The 14058-nt window shown below is 54.5% G+C and overlaps 1 non-coding gene across 1 annotated transcript; it reads left to right on the top strand.

The window, feature by feature from the left end:
• The first annotated feature begins 11426 nt into the window (after positions 1-11426).
• TRNAL-CAG (transfer RNA leucine (anticodon CAG)) lies at positions 11427-11509 on the top strand. Its single transcript has one exon. It is a non-coding gene; the product is annotated as a tRNA-Leu (tRNA).
• Positions 11510-14058: the final 2549 nt, after the last annotated feature.

The raw sequence follows: 14058 nt of genomic DNA, 5'->3' as shown, positions 1-14058 counted from the left end.
CCCAGTGTCTGGGAACTCCTGTCTTCTCCTTTTCTTCCCCGCTCTTTTTTTTTCCTTTTCAGCTGTCACAGGGAAGAACAGGAGAGGGGGCCCCAAAGTACAAGTGGGGAACCCTGGGGACAGAAGCCCCTTGAGAAAAAGAAAGCAAAAACAAAAAATACAGAAAAACACCTGCAGCAGGACCCACGGCGCAGCTGGAACTCAGGGAAAGACCCACGTGGATTATAAGCCACGCCTTTATACAGCTGATGTCAACTGGTGATGTCATCAGCAATCACCGGCCGGCATGAATAAACGGATCACCAGCGAAGGTGGAGGAGAGGAGAGACAGGGGCCAGTGAAGGCACCAACACTGGGTGCCTCCCAAAAGCCCCTCAGGCAGAGAGAGACTGCAGAGGCTTCCTGCCTTGGCAGCAGACAACCCTCCAGGGGTAGCCAGGAGCTGCTCTGACAGCGGTGGTGGCAGTGGAAAGAGCCGGGAGCCATAGTCTGCTCCTAACAACGGGGAAGGCAGCAAAAGGAGCCAGGAAACAGAAAGGGACCCTGACACTGGCAGCATTGACAGAGGGGCCGGAGAGATGGACACAACTCTCCATGCCATAGCAGGTGGAATCGTCAAGGGCACCGGGGAGACAGAAGAGATGCGCCCTCTGGGAGGCGTCAGGCGAGGGTAACATGAGGGGCTGTGAAGCAAGGCCACAAGAGGCAGGATGCCGATGCTGCATGTGAAGAGTGTTCAGGCATCTGCAGAAGGGTTGCAAGGTGCCCAAAGAGGTGGGAGGCTGGGTGACAGGGGAGATGAGCCATGCCAGAGACCACAAGCTACCCCAGCCACTTACAATTCATAGGAAGGCGGGTGACCGGTATCCTAATGGAAGGATACCGGTCTGCATGGGTTCCTCAAAATGTGGTAGTGTTTTTTTTCTTATATGTTCTTTGTGTTTCCCCCTTTTGGAGGGGTTGAGGGGCAGGTCCAGGTGCTGCAGGCAGAATGATGGAGGCAGAGCTTCTTTGAGCTCTATCGTTGCTTGAGACCCAAGTCAGACTTCCAGCCCTGGGGATGGGGAGCTGACCTTGAGATTCAAGGGAGACATCTCAAGCAACCCGGCATCATCCAAAAAGGTCACTGTCGCAGGGTACCTCAGTGCCTGCTCTTGAGAGGAGAAACTGCCAGGGAGAGAGCCCTGGCAGAGCCTAATGAGCACAGCTGCTAGTTGCCAGGGCAACTAATAAGAATCAGCTGGCCAGAAGGGGGCAGGGCCTGGCCCTCATAAAGCCCAGGGCTGAGGCCAGGCTGGCAGTTCTCTGCCAGCAGCTGGAGAGGCAGGAGCTCCCTCAGCCAAGCTATGGGAAGAAGCCTGATTTGCAAGTACAGCTCATGATAGCCCTGAGAGGTTTGGGGACTGTGGTTTAGCCAGGGGGCTTTATGTTTGAGTTACAGCCAAGAGGCTCTAGTTTATGTTCGGCTTTGATATTAAACCGGAGGTTTGGGTGAGGCTATAGGGGTTAGAGGAGGCCTCATAGGGACCCACAGGGGGTGGGGCCCTAGCGCCAGTGAGGGCGCAGTATTCTCAGGGGGGAACCCCAGTGGTATGGGAACCCCAGCGCCAGTGAAGGCGCAGCTTGCGCGCCAGTGAAGGCATAACTAGCGGCGAGGAGCACAACCAGTGGGTTGCGGGTGGGGAACAGAGACCCCGGGTTGTGTGCAGGGTACGTAGACCCCAACCCCAGAGAGGGGCAGCTTTGTGAGGCCCCAGTGTGGGCATGACGAGCCCCAGAAGGGGGCAGTGCTAGGAAGCCCTAGCGTAGACGTGGCGAGCCCCAGGAAGGGGGAGCGCACTTTAGAAGAGCCCAGCGTGGGCCCAACGAGTCCCCGAGAAACGGGGGGGACTATTGAGAAGCCCAAGGTGGGCACGGCAGGTCCCAAAGAGGGGGAGCGCCATATTGAGAAGCCCAAGGTGGGCACGGCAGGTCCCGAAGAGGGGGAGCGCCATATTGAGAAGCCCAAGGTGGGCACGGCAGGTCCCGAAGAGGGGGAGCGCCATATTGAGAAGCCCAAGGTGGGCACGGCGAGTCCCGAAGAGGGGGAGCGCCATATTGAGAAGCCCAAGATGGGCGTAGCGAGCACGGCCGTAGGCTAGTGTGGCAACAGCCCTCAAGCAGAGGCAGGGTGCTGCAGTTGTCCCCGGAGAAAGGGGATAGCAGTGTGGTGAGCCGGGATCAGAAAAGGTAGCCGTGCGGTTGGCCTAAAGGACTGGAGACCTGCTAGAGGGTCCCTGAGCGGGACCACACTTTTAGAGAAGGCCCAGAGTGGGTCTCAAGAGTCCCGGTGAGGGGCACTGTATTAGGGAAAGCCCAGGAAGGGGCACTAGTAGAGAGACATACAGAGAAGGCCCAAGAGTGGGCTAGATTACAGGAGAGGAGCCGAGGAAGCGGGCGTGTATTGTGACCGGACAACGTCTATCCCATCAGCGAGGCTTGGGGCGTGGTATTAGGGGTGGTAGGAGCCATGCGTAGCTCATAAGGCTAGGGTGCTTTGGGAGCACCCATCATACCGGGAGACCAAAGGAGTCCGGAAGAACCGCGGGGATGGAGGTCCTGAGTAGCCGTGCCCAGGGAGTCATAGGCAGCCTCCCAACTATATACAAACATCAAAGACGTGGCGGGCGAGAATAAGAGGGTGCCTTGGGCTGGCCTTGACATGGAACGAGGGACCTCGAGGAGATCACGGCCCTCCTGAAAGACCCCGCCGTAACAGTCACCCTCTGGGAGTTTGTACCCTAGACAGGAGAGGGCCACACACATAGCCATAACCAGTGACACAACAGTGTTGGGAGCACGACCAGGAAAACTACAGTAATCGGCCGAGGCTTAGTGTGAGGGCGGGAGATAGGGAAGGTGGAGCCCCACAGAAGACCAGCAACCGAATGCTCTGCTGCTGAAAGACCCCAAGTGGTCATCCCCCCCACTGATAGAATATTCAAAGTCATGGCAGGCGAGATTGGGGGAGATCATGCCAGAATTAAACAGCTTTTCAAGGGCCTGCAGGAAACGGTAGGGAGAACATCACCAGCCATCTGGGCCAGAGCTGCACGTGATCAGATGTCCAAGGCCAGGTGGACACATGAGGATTTAATACTGGGGAAAAGAGTATTGGATCCTTGGGTTTGCTGTCCAGGAGTTAGGCCTGACAGTTTAAACAAGGTTGAAACCTGGGAATTTCCAATCTTTCCAATTTTGGGCCAGGGTTGAGATTGGCAACTTTCTTCTCCCGGTGGAGCTGTGACCCAAACTACCTGCAGCCCAGGCCTAGAGGGTCGGCCTGGTCATTCCTTTTGTTTCTTTTGATGGTCCTTTGCTCTAGTCAAGCTGAGTGGCTGGGCTGGTTATAGCAATTAATCAACCTTGCTCCTATTGGAGTTTTGCCTCCAGTTTTGTTTCAGTAGACCAAATAATCCAGCCAAGAGGCTTTTTGGGACATGTGCATGCTGTCTAGTCTCAGTCAGTCCCCACACACAGAAACAGCGTCCGTGTAGGAGCAAAGGTTGGTATGCTACCAGTCCTGCAAGCACAGACAGGGGGAGAAAATATTATCTTGGGGGATTGAGTGTGTGTGTCAGCATGAGAACTACAACTCCCATCGTCCTTTGCGTGGTGTGACACATGCTCTGTTAGCTTCTTCCTCAGCTGCATTGAGCTAAGCATGCAGGGGCTCTGGCCTGGTTGCACATCAAGTGGTGCCTGTGGCGGGCCAGTAGGGGGCGCTCCTGTGTTGAGCCGCCCACCTCACTGCGCCCGACCACCTTCCAGGCTCTGAGTGCCCTCCCTGGGGTGCCTCGCATCCAGCCGACCCCTTCCCTGGAGCACACCTGTTACGTCTCAGCTCTGTGTTCTTTCATAGGTTTCATAGGCATTAGGGCTGGAAGGGACCTCGGAAGATCATCGAGTCCAGCCCCCCGCCCAAAGGGCAGGAAGTCAGCTGGGGTCATAGGATCCCAGCAAGATAAGCATCCAGTTTCATCTTGAAGGTGTTCAATGAAGGCGCTTGAACAACCTCCGGTGGCAGGCTGTTCCAGACCTTGGGGGCTCGGACAGTAAAGAAATTCTTCCTTATGTCCAGCCTGAAACGATCTTGTAGTAGTTTGTGACCATTCGTCCTCGTCATCCCTTGGGGCGCTCTGGTGAACAAACGTTCCCCTATTTACTGGTGGTCACCCCTGATAAACTTGTAGGTGGCCATCAGATCACCCCTGAGCCTGCGCTTTTCCAGGCTAAAGAGCCCCAGGGCTCTCAGCCTGTTGTCATAGGGTCTGCTTCCCTGACCTCTGATCATGCGCGTGGCTCTTCTCTGGACTCTCTCAAGCTTCTCCACATCCTTTTTGAATTGTGGAGCCCAAAACTGGACGCAGTACTCCAGCTGCGGCCTCACTAAGGCCGAGTACAGGGGGAGAATGACGTCCCGGGATTTGCTTGAGAAGCTTCTATGGATGCAAGCCAGCGTTTTGGTTGCTTTACTAGCCACAGCATCGCATTGCAGGCTCATGTTCATCTTGTGGTCAATGATGACTCCCAAGTCTCTTTCTTGCATAGTGCTAACCAACATAGCACTGCCGAGCCTATAAGGATGCTGTGGGGTTTTTTTCCCAAGGTGGAGAACTTTGCATTTATCGGTGTTGAACACCATCAGATTCTCATCCACCCACTTGCTGAGCCTGTCCAGGTCAGCCTGGATCATCCACCTGTCTTCTGGTGTGGATGCTTTGCCCCAAAGTTTGGTGTCATCAGCGAACTTGGCCAGTCCGCTTCTGACTCCAGTGTCCACATCATTAATGAAGATGTTGAACAGTATGGGTCCAAGGACAGAGCCTTGGGGGACCCCACTGGTCACAGGACACCACGATGAGTGACTTTCATCAATTACTACCCTCTGGGTCCAACCCCGGAGCCAATTTTCCAGCCAGTGGATTGTGGGGGACCCAAGGCGACAATTGGCCAGTTTCTCCAAGAGATGATCATGGGACACCAGATCGAAGGCTTTTTTGAAGTCAAGATATATGACATCAATCTCATCTCCCTTGTCCAGGTGATAGGTCACCTGGTCGTAGAAGGAAATGAGATTGGTCAAGCAAGACCTACCCGCAACAAACCCGTGCTGGCTATCCCTTAAGATGTTGGCGTCGGCCAGTCCATTAAGGATGGCCTCCTTAATAAACTTTTCTAAGATCTTCCCCGGGATAGAAGTCAGGCTGATGGGCCTATAGTTAGCCGGATCCACTTTCCTCCCTTTCTTGAAGATAGGCACCACGTTGGCCTTCTTCCAGTCTTTGGGCACTACACCAGAGCGCCAAGAGTTTTCAAAGATGCGCGCTAGAGGCTGGGCTATGATGCTCGCCAGCTCCTTGAGTACCCTGGGGTGAAGATTGTCAGGGCCGGCTGACTTGAAGGTATCCAGCTTCTCAAGATGTTCCTTCACAAAGTCAGCATTAATGGAGGGCAGGGGATCACCCTCACCCAGACTTCCCGGCCCTGTAGCGGGCACGGGCGTGCCATGGGGCTGATGAAAGACCGACGCAAAGTACCTATTTAATAGGTTGGCTTTTTCCTGGGCGTCAGTTGTCAGTTGCCCCATCTGGTTCAGCAGGGGTCCAACGTTGCCCCTGCTTTTCCTCCGGCTCCCCACATATCTGAAAAAGGACTTTTTATTGTCCTTGATGCTCAAAGCTAGCTGGAGTTCAATTGCAGCCTTGGCTTTCCTGGTCTGCTCCCTACAGGACCAGACCAGTGCAGAATAATCCTCCTTGGAGGTGACTCCCATCCTCCATCCTTTGTAGGCCTTTCTTTTTAGCCTCAGGAGGACTGCTAGGTCCCTGGAGAGCCAGGGGGGCTGCTGTGCCCTCTTGCTGCCTTTCCTCCGAGATGGAATAGACTTAGTTTGTGCATTGAGGATCGCTCCCTTGAGGAGCAACCACTCTTCTTGAACTCCCCTCTCCCTGTGGTCACAGTCCCTTAGGGCCTCACTGACAAGCCTCCTGAGCTTGTCAAAGTCGGCTTTCCTGAAGTCAAGGACTTGCGTGTTGCTGACCGACTTGCCAGCTTTTCGGCGGATGGTGAAGGTGATCAGCTCGTGGTCGCTGTCACCCAGCTTCCCATCGATCACTAGGTCGCCGACTAGGTCCTCCCCAGTAGCCAGCACCAGGTCGAGCAGCGCTTTGCCTCTCGTTGGCCCATAGACTTCTTGAGTCAGGTAGAGGTCATCCATGCATGAGAGGAAGCTCTGCGACCGCTCAGATTTTGCTGAGCGATCCTCCCACGAGATGTCTGGGTAATTGAAGTCACCCATGACAACCATGGTCCTGGAGCAAGCTGCCTCAGCCAGTTCCTGGGCAAACTCCTGGTCTAGCTCAGGACTTTGGGTGGGAGGTTTGTAATAGACTCCCACCATTGTGTCCCCTGTGCCGTGTTCCCCACGGATTTTAACCCAGAGGGTCTCCAGCCGTCCACCCTGGTCGCCAATATCGGCTTGCAGGGACGCGTAGCTTTCCTTAACATAGAGAGCTACACCCCCGCCCCTTTTCTCTACACGATCCCTCCTGTACAGGGTATAGCCATCTATCCCCGTGGTCCAGTCATGGGTGGAGTCCCACCAGGTCTCCGTGATCCCTATGACATTGTAATTGTTTGCACTGAGCAGGAGGATGAGCTCCTCCTGCTTATTCCCCAAGCTCCTGGCATTTGTGTACAGGCAGGCAAGTGCCCCCTGGGGGGCTCCTTCCTTGCCCACAGATTTTACCAGCACCAAGGGTTTCTTGGGCAACCCTAGCACAGGATGCAGTCTGTCTGACTCACAAGGACTCACCCCCCTCCCTCCCTCCCCTCCTCTACCTAAATGAAACTGATTAAGATGCAGTGAGAGACACACCTAAAACTCTCCAGATAAGGGTGATAAGAGTGAAACAACTGCCCTAGGTCTCATTTACATCCGAGATGGAACCAGATGACCATTCATTTACATGAGAGATGGAAAACAGAAAGCCTGAAGCAGAGACTGCAGTGAATTCTGGGACCAGAGAAGCAGGAGAGCGCTGCATGATGGGGAATCTGTGCTTCCAATGTTAATCAACCCATGTTCACACACACCCAGCTCAGCATTTATCAGACCAGTTCTAATCTGGATTTACTAAGGACTTTTCTCCCCCCAGACACACACACACAGCTCTAAGTTTAATAGGCATCTCGGGCCGTACATTCCCCGGTCCCACTATGGGAGGCCTATTTAAACTTGATTTACTAAAACTTGGTTGCCGGGTTAGGGAATGCTGAGGCAAGAGACCAAGTCAGAGGGGGTATGGGCAACATTTGAACAATGGTTAAGGGTTCATCACAGCATCCAGCCTGCTGGAGCCCTAATCCCAGGTGTTGTCGTATCTTTCCCGAGACGACTGGTGGGAGTCCTCTCCACAAAAGGTTATGAGCACCCCAATAATTGCTTTAAGTCTGTTAAAAGACTATAGTAAGATCTGGAAAAGTCATGCTAAGCTGAGGCTTGTGCACAACAAGTAAAAATCCCAAATCCTGTTGCTGCAAACTATCTATTGTTCCTGAAGAAACCATGAGATATCCCATCAGTATATCTGCCATCCATAGGAATCTCAAGCTGGCTCCCAAGTATTTGGGTTACTCCCTAATCTTAAGTGTTTCCTGATTATCAATCAGTTTCCTGAGATGGTCCAAACCAGATAACCCCTTGTCAATAGAAAAGACAATGATTTACACTATTGAGGGTGCTTCAAAGCAGCTGAACTGAGGGTATAAAAATCTGTAAATGTGTGTGCTTAAGAAGAGAGAGCAAGAAAAAGAAGAAGCAGGAGGAAAGAGGAAGAAAAGGAAAGAAGAAGAAAACTCCTGTGCTGACACCATCCCCTGTCGTTCTTGGGATGCTGGAAGAACAGATCATCTCTCTCTTCAAGGATTGTGCTACGAACTGTGCCTGTCAGCTTTGCAGCCTGAGTACTGTGGACTAGGTGAGACCCCAGCGTTCTCTCTCTTCTGTCTAGGCATAAACTTCTGAACCTGACCTGTATCAGTTAAGCTTGAGCTAAGTTTCCCCAAATACTTAGTGAAACCAGGGTAGTATTGTCATTGTTTGTGTTTGTTTTTCTTTTGCATGTCTATTACTACTAGTACTATTATATATTTCATATGCTTAGCAATAAATAACTTTTATAGGCAAACTGGTAGTAATTGGGTATATTTTTCCTTCTCTGCTTCTCTTTCCTCCCGTGCTCTGTAGCAACGCTTCTTTTACCTATGCTAAAGATCCCTGTGAAGCCTAAATTATTGTGGGGTCTGCTCATCAAGAGGCCAAAGATTGGGACATGCTGAGTTTCAAACACATAAGGGGATCAGCTTGTACAGGCTGTTTGACCCAGTTTGACTCAGACGTGCCCTTATGAACTGAATGCTGGCCCATGAGGGTGTCAGCTGGACACCCAGCCGGATTCAGAGGGATTCTGTTTACCTGTGTGCTTGTGTCTGACTGCATTTTATTGTTGCTCTTATGAACTGATTCTTGGCATATGAGGGTGTCAGCCTGTCCATGCTGATCAGCCCGGCCAGATCAGGCGTGTCATGTTAATTTGTGTGTGTTTGTGTGTATGACTGATTTGGTGACTGGAGGAACCCAGTCCCATTGAGATTGAGTCCTGCAAGATAGCTCCACTGGGGGTGAGGGCTTGCAGAAGGGAGAAATACAGCTCCGTATAGTAACACAAGCAGCACATTGACAGAATCACCAAGACCCTAGAAACTATCCCTAATAAATGAGCACACCCCAAAGTAATGGGCAAATTTGGTAACACACCTGCTAACCTGGGGTTCCCGCTGCCACCATCCAAGGCTCTGGACTCAATTCTGGCTCTGCACACCTTGGAAAACATAGGCCTGATTGTTCAATGGGTCCTAGACCCAATACAAGCACTTGGGACACTTCCCCAAGTCAGGGGCTTATTAGGGAAGCCTCCCTTAGTCCACAGACCTAAGGGGCCTCCTAGGCATAATTTAGACCCACCCCTCAATAAGTCTCCCACACCGGTCGCAAAGTAGAACTTTATTGATTACAGAGGGTAGGGCGTAAACAGGGTGAAAGGTAGAACAATATCAGAGGAATTCCATAGAGCAAACTAGAATGGCTGAGGTAGCCATTTAAACACGCATCTGAGTTACTGTAAGCTCAATATCTAGTCTGATCTCGAGCAGCTTACTCACTCGCATCATCCAGAGGTGGATGGAGTTTTCCTCTGGAGGCAGGTCACTCTTTGAGCATGAGGTTATGAAGAGGAAGCCAGTTTCAGATTCACCTGGATGACCACATGGCTAATGGCTCCTTCTTCCTGGCCCAGGCCTTTAAATAACCTTTCTGACCTCAGCAGCCCGGTCCAATCGAAGCTGCCAATGCTGGACACTAGTCAACCAATTTAAAAAGCATCACTGACTACCTGGGCCAGTGAGCGGGGCTTTTCCCTCCCCCGCCAGGTGACCAAAGCATTCACACCCAAGGCACCAGGCTTTTGTAATGTGGGCAGGGAGGAAGATCCCCCGTCCTGAGGAATTCAACACCAGCCTCTCACGCTGGCAGAGACAGATCTCTGGAGTGGGACACAGATGGTGGCACTTCTGTCACAGTGCCATGGTGCTGCTGCTGTCACCAGCCGCTGCAAAATTAGTTTGGGGGGCTAAGCCCCACCACACAAAGCCTCAGCCTTCTACTGCCTATGCTGCCAAGTGCAATGAGGGACCCCTTACACTGCTAAAGGACCCATGCTCTCTACAAGCTTCCCCTAGTGCAGCACAACCTACAGACTATGTCTTGTAGTTAGTAGAGTTTTAGATTGTATTTGGGTTTCCCTCTCTTTTCTGTAATAAATCTGTCTTTTGTGTTTACACTGCTTGTGAGGAAGGTTTTTTTAAAAAAATGTAGGACAGCCTAGTAATTAATTTAGTGTTCCTCAGGTGGTCTGGATGGGGGCATGAGCCAAGGTAAAATATGTTTTGACACCAAGATTGAACCCAGCCCTTGCTGCTGCTGATCGGTGCCCAGCAAAAGAGTTACAAATATAATGTATAGCTCAGGCAAAATATGTACATGGCGTCCCTCACTCCTCTGACCACCACAACAGACTTACCAGCTGGAGGCAGCTGTATCCAACATGGTGGAGGACTTCTGCCTGTTTAGTCTATGGCTATAGACTATCTAAGTCGGCACCAAATTGCCCCCAAATCTATTCAGAGGCTTCTGAATTGAATGAGACCTTTTAATGGGTCTCCTGATTTCATTCAGGCTGCTGAATTGGGCCAAAGCTCCACCGAATTGAATCAGCTGCCTAAGTTTTACACAGCTCTACTGGCCATAAATAATTGCCAGGTCTGGGGCTGGCAGGGGGCAGTTTTCTGGCAACTACCATGGGAAGGAGTTCCTGCATGAAAGAACTACTCAGAGACATATGGGTGCCTGAGCTGATCCTTGTAAGAAAAATCAGGCTGCAGGAGCTTGTAAGGTACTCAGGACTAGGAGGCACATAATACTTGAGGAGAAGTTTGTCTTCTTAAAGGGAAAGAGTATGGCCCCAATTGTTGTTGATATCTTACAGCCCAAGGGCTATATGTTGCCATTTGAATTGCCAGTTTGGGAAGAGGATTAAAGAAGAAGTTTGGAGGCTTCATTAGTGTGCAATGGGGAGCACAGAAATGTATACAGCCCCAGAACCAGAGGGGCACAATTACATGGGCCAGAGAGCCCAGTCTCAGTGGGCCAGATCAGACAAGGAGCAGGGACCCACTAACAAGAAAGGAATGATTAAAGCTACCACCTCAAAGCCTAGCGTCATGCAGTGGGTCAAGGCTAGAAGGACTAGCTACATAACGGGGAAGAAGCCGCATAGGATGAGACTCCAACAGAGAGAAAAACATCCATATGCCATTTGTGAGGCTTGGGACATTGTAAAGATGAACCTTCAGAGCCATGCATTTAGCCCCTAAAGCCTAAGGAGCTCAGTGAGGCACCAACATGGAGCAGGCTAACAGCCAAATGTGCTGACCCATTGCGCCAAAGAGATGAGGCAGGGCAGGCCACGGCCCGCCTCGTATCTTTCCTTGTCCGCCGAGCGCCCAACCAGGCTGTGCAGCGAAGCATATGCCCCGGGGCCCCTCCTGGGCTCTGCCCAGCGAGGAAGAGGCTGCTGGGTTGCCCCTGGCAGAGGCAATTCCTCTCCAGGCAGCCCCCGGTTGCTGGCGGGCCTCCTGGCTTCCTCAAGAGACCTCATGGCCGCTGGGGCACTCTCCGCCCGGGCTCGGGGGTGCAAGGAACCCAGCGCATGGGCCCGGGAAGAGGGTGCTGGGCTGAAGGGCGCGGCCAGGGCCCGCCCCTGCGTGTCAGGATGGCCGAGCGGTCGAAGGCGCTGCGTTCAGGTCGCAGCCTCCCCTGGAGGCGTGGGTTCGAGTCCCACTCCTGACAGCAGCCCCTTCTTTTCCCTGCGAGGCTCCCTCCCTGCCTGCACAGCTGTTGCTCTTGCAGTGGAGAAGGACACAGCAGCTTCCCCCAAGAGGCTGCAAGCTTCCCAGATGCCCAAGGCGGGAGGCGCGGCTCCCAGGCTGCGCTGGCTCTGCGCGGGATTGCCCGTGGGCACTACCCTCGGCAGGACGGCTCCTTTTTGCTGCCAACCCGGTTTGGCAATCTTGAGCATATCCAGCTGCGCAGGCCACCCCTTGGTGCCTGCCGCCCGCTACTCCCTCCCGGAGACTCCGGGAAGTGTGTGCCCACCCCCGGGGCCCTGCCCTAGGTGGCTGGGGGCGGCCGGGCCCGGCAGGCACTTGCCCCTGCACTCGGGCTTAACTGTGAGCTCAGCGAATGGAGTGGATGGAGCCACCTGCGAGTCCACCCGCAAGCCTGTGGTCTGCTGCTGCCCTGTGGGGCCTGCCTGAGGTGCCTGGGGACCGCAGGGCCTAGCAGGCAGCTGGCGCCGGGCACTGGGGATGCCTGAAGTGAGGAGCGTCTCCCGCAGCCAGGCCTAGGCCTGCTGGCACTTCTCCCTGGAGCTGGGCCCTGCAGGTAGCTGAATGGCTGGGTAGAGGCCGCGGGGCAGAAGGCTGGGATCTGGAGCCAATGTTGGGCAGGGAGAGCCAGGGAAGAGTGCGGGGGGGGTGGGGTGAGGGGGGATGCGGGGGCAGGGGTGAGGATGGAGACTGAAGCCTGGCAGGGGGCACTTTTGGGAGGCTTAAGCCCCTGGTGGTTGTGTGGGTGCTCCGAGTGTCGTTGCCCGACTGCACCCTGGGGAGTTGACTGGGTGGGAAAGGCTTGGCGGCAGGAATTGTGGGCGCCAGGTCAACCCTACGCATTTCTCTGGGGCCATGGAGACAGCAGGTCAACCCCATGCAATTGTAGGGGGATTTCCAGGCCCCAGGCCAACCCCATGCATTTCTCTGGGGCGTTGGAGACAGCAGGGCAACCCTATGCAATTGTAGGGGGACTTCCAGGCCCCAGGCCAATCCCATGCATTTCTCTGGGGCGTTGGAGACACCGCGTCAACCCGATGCATTTCTGTGGGGCCTTGGGGACACCAGGTCAACCCTATGCAGTTCTTTGGGGATTTCCTGCCACCAGGCCTACCCCGCGCATTTCTGTGGGGACTTGGAAACACCAGGCCAACCCCATGCCTTTCTATGGGGCGTTGGAGGCACCGGGTCAACCCTATGCATTTGTATGGGGACTTCCAGGCACCAGGTTCATCCCCCGTGCATTCCTCTGGGGACTTCCTGGCACCAAGTCAACCCCTTCGTTCCTTTGGGGACTTGGAGAGACGACTTCTACCCCATTCAAGCCTGCGGGGACTTTCAGACACCAGGCCTACCCCAGGCATTCCTATGGGGACTTGTCAGCAAACAAGTCGACCCCATTGCTTGCTATCGGGACTGCCAGACACCAGGTCTACCCTGTTTTGAAGTGCAGGGTTGGCTTCTGGGACACCAGGTCAACCCCATCGATGTGTGCGGGAGGGAGAGGCTGGCGAGTGGGAGGGGAGCTCCCTGTCTCAGAGCCTCGCTGCCTGCCTGCCCTCTGCGTGGGCAAATCACCCGCCAGGCGCCAGGTCGACCCGGGCCTGGAAAAGAGAGGGAAGGGGAGAACGGCCTGACCCTCCGCTTGCAAGGGTCCCCTGACCGCCTCCCCCACCTTGTGCCAGCCTCCGGGAGAGGCTCTGCTTGCCGCGGGCATGGTGGCGCCCCCGCCACTCCCGGAGGAGCTGGCAGTCGGGTGGGGTGCCGCGTTCAGAGACGAAAGCTTGTGGCAAGGGCTGGCTTTCAATAGATCGCAGCGAGGGAGCTTCTCTGCTACGTACGAAACCCTGAATCAGGTCGTCTACGAATGATTTAGCACCAGGGTCCCCATGAACAAGCCGGGCTCTGTCTTGCCCAGGTCCGTTGAGCAAGCAGCCGGCAGCTGGGGAGGGAAGAGCTGGCTGCTCTCAGAAGCCACCTGCCCTGTGACTCCAGTGCCACGTCACGAGGCGCTCAGGACCCGGACTGTGAATCTCACGTCTGAACACACGGGTCCGTCCGGAGTCACGGAAAGGCCTCGGGCCTTCCTTTTCTGCCCCACCCCCAAAATCGACACGCGCTAGGTGGCCTGGGGGGTGCCCAATCTGGACGCAAAAGGTTCAGCGAAGGAGTCTGGAAGGCACGCAGGCCAGGCAGCTGGAACCAAATGAGAAAGGTCCCCCCGGCTTGCCCAAATGGGGGAGGAGGGCCATCCGGCGGAAGAGCATGCGATGAATCTTGAGTGGGTGGCCGCCAAGACATATCGGAGAGGCCCTTGCGCTGCCCCGTCCCAAGGTGGGTTTGGGAAAGTAGGCTTTGGGCAGAAGAGCAGGCCGGTTTCAGAGGCGGCTCTTGTGGCGGGGATCGCTGCTCAGCGTTGCGTGGTTGGGCACCCCGACACGTTAAGTGTCGAAATCCTTGGAGCGCACAGAGGCAAAAGGAGCCTCGGAGTCCCGAGGCCGCTCGGCGCAA

Source organism: Alligator mississippiensis, chromosome 15 (genome assembly GCF_030867095.1).
Source record: "Alligator mississippiensis isolate rAllMis1 chromosome 15, rAllMis1, whole genome shotgun sequence".
NCBI classification, from domain to species: domain Eukaryota; kingdom Metazoa; phylum Chordata; order Crocodylia; family Alligatoridae; genus Alligator; species Alligator mississippiensis.
Note: the sequence above shows the minus strand (reverse complement) of the source record. Positions and strands in the feature narration are given on the sequence as shown.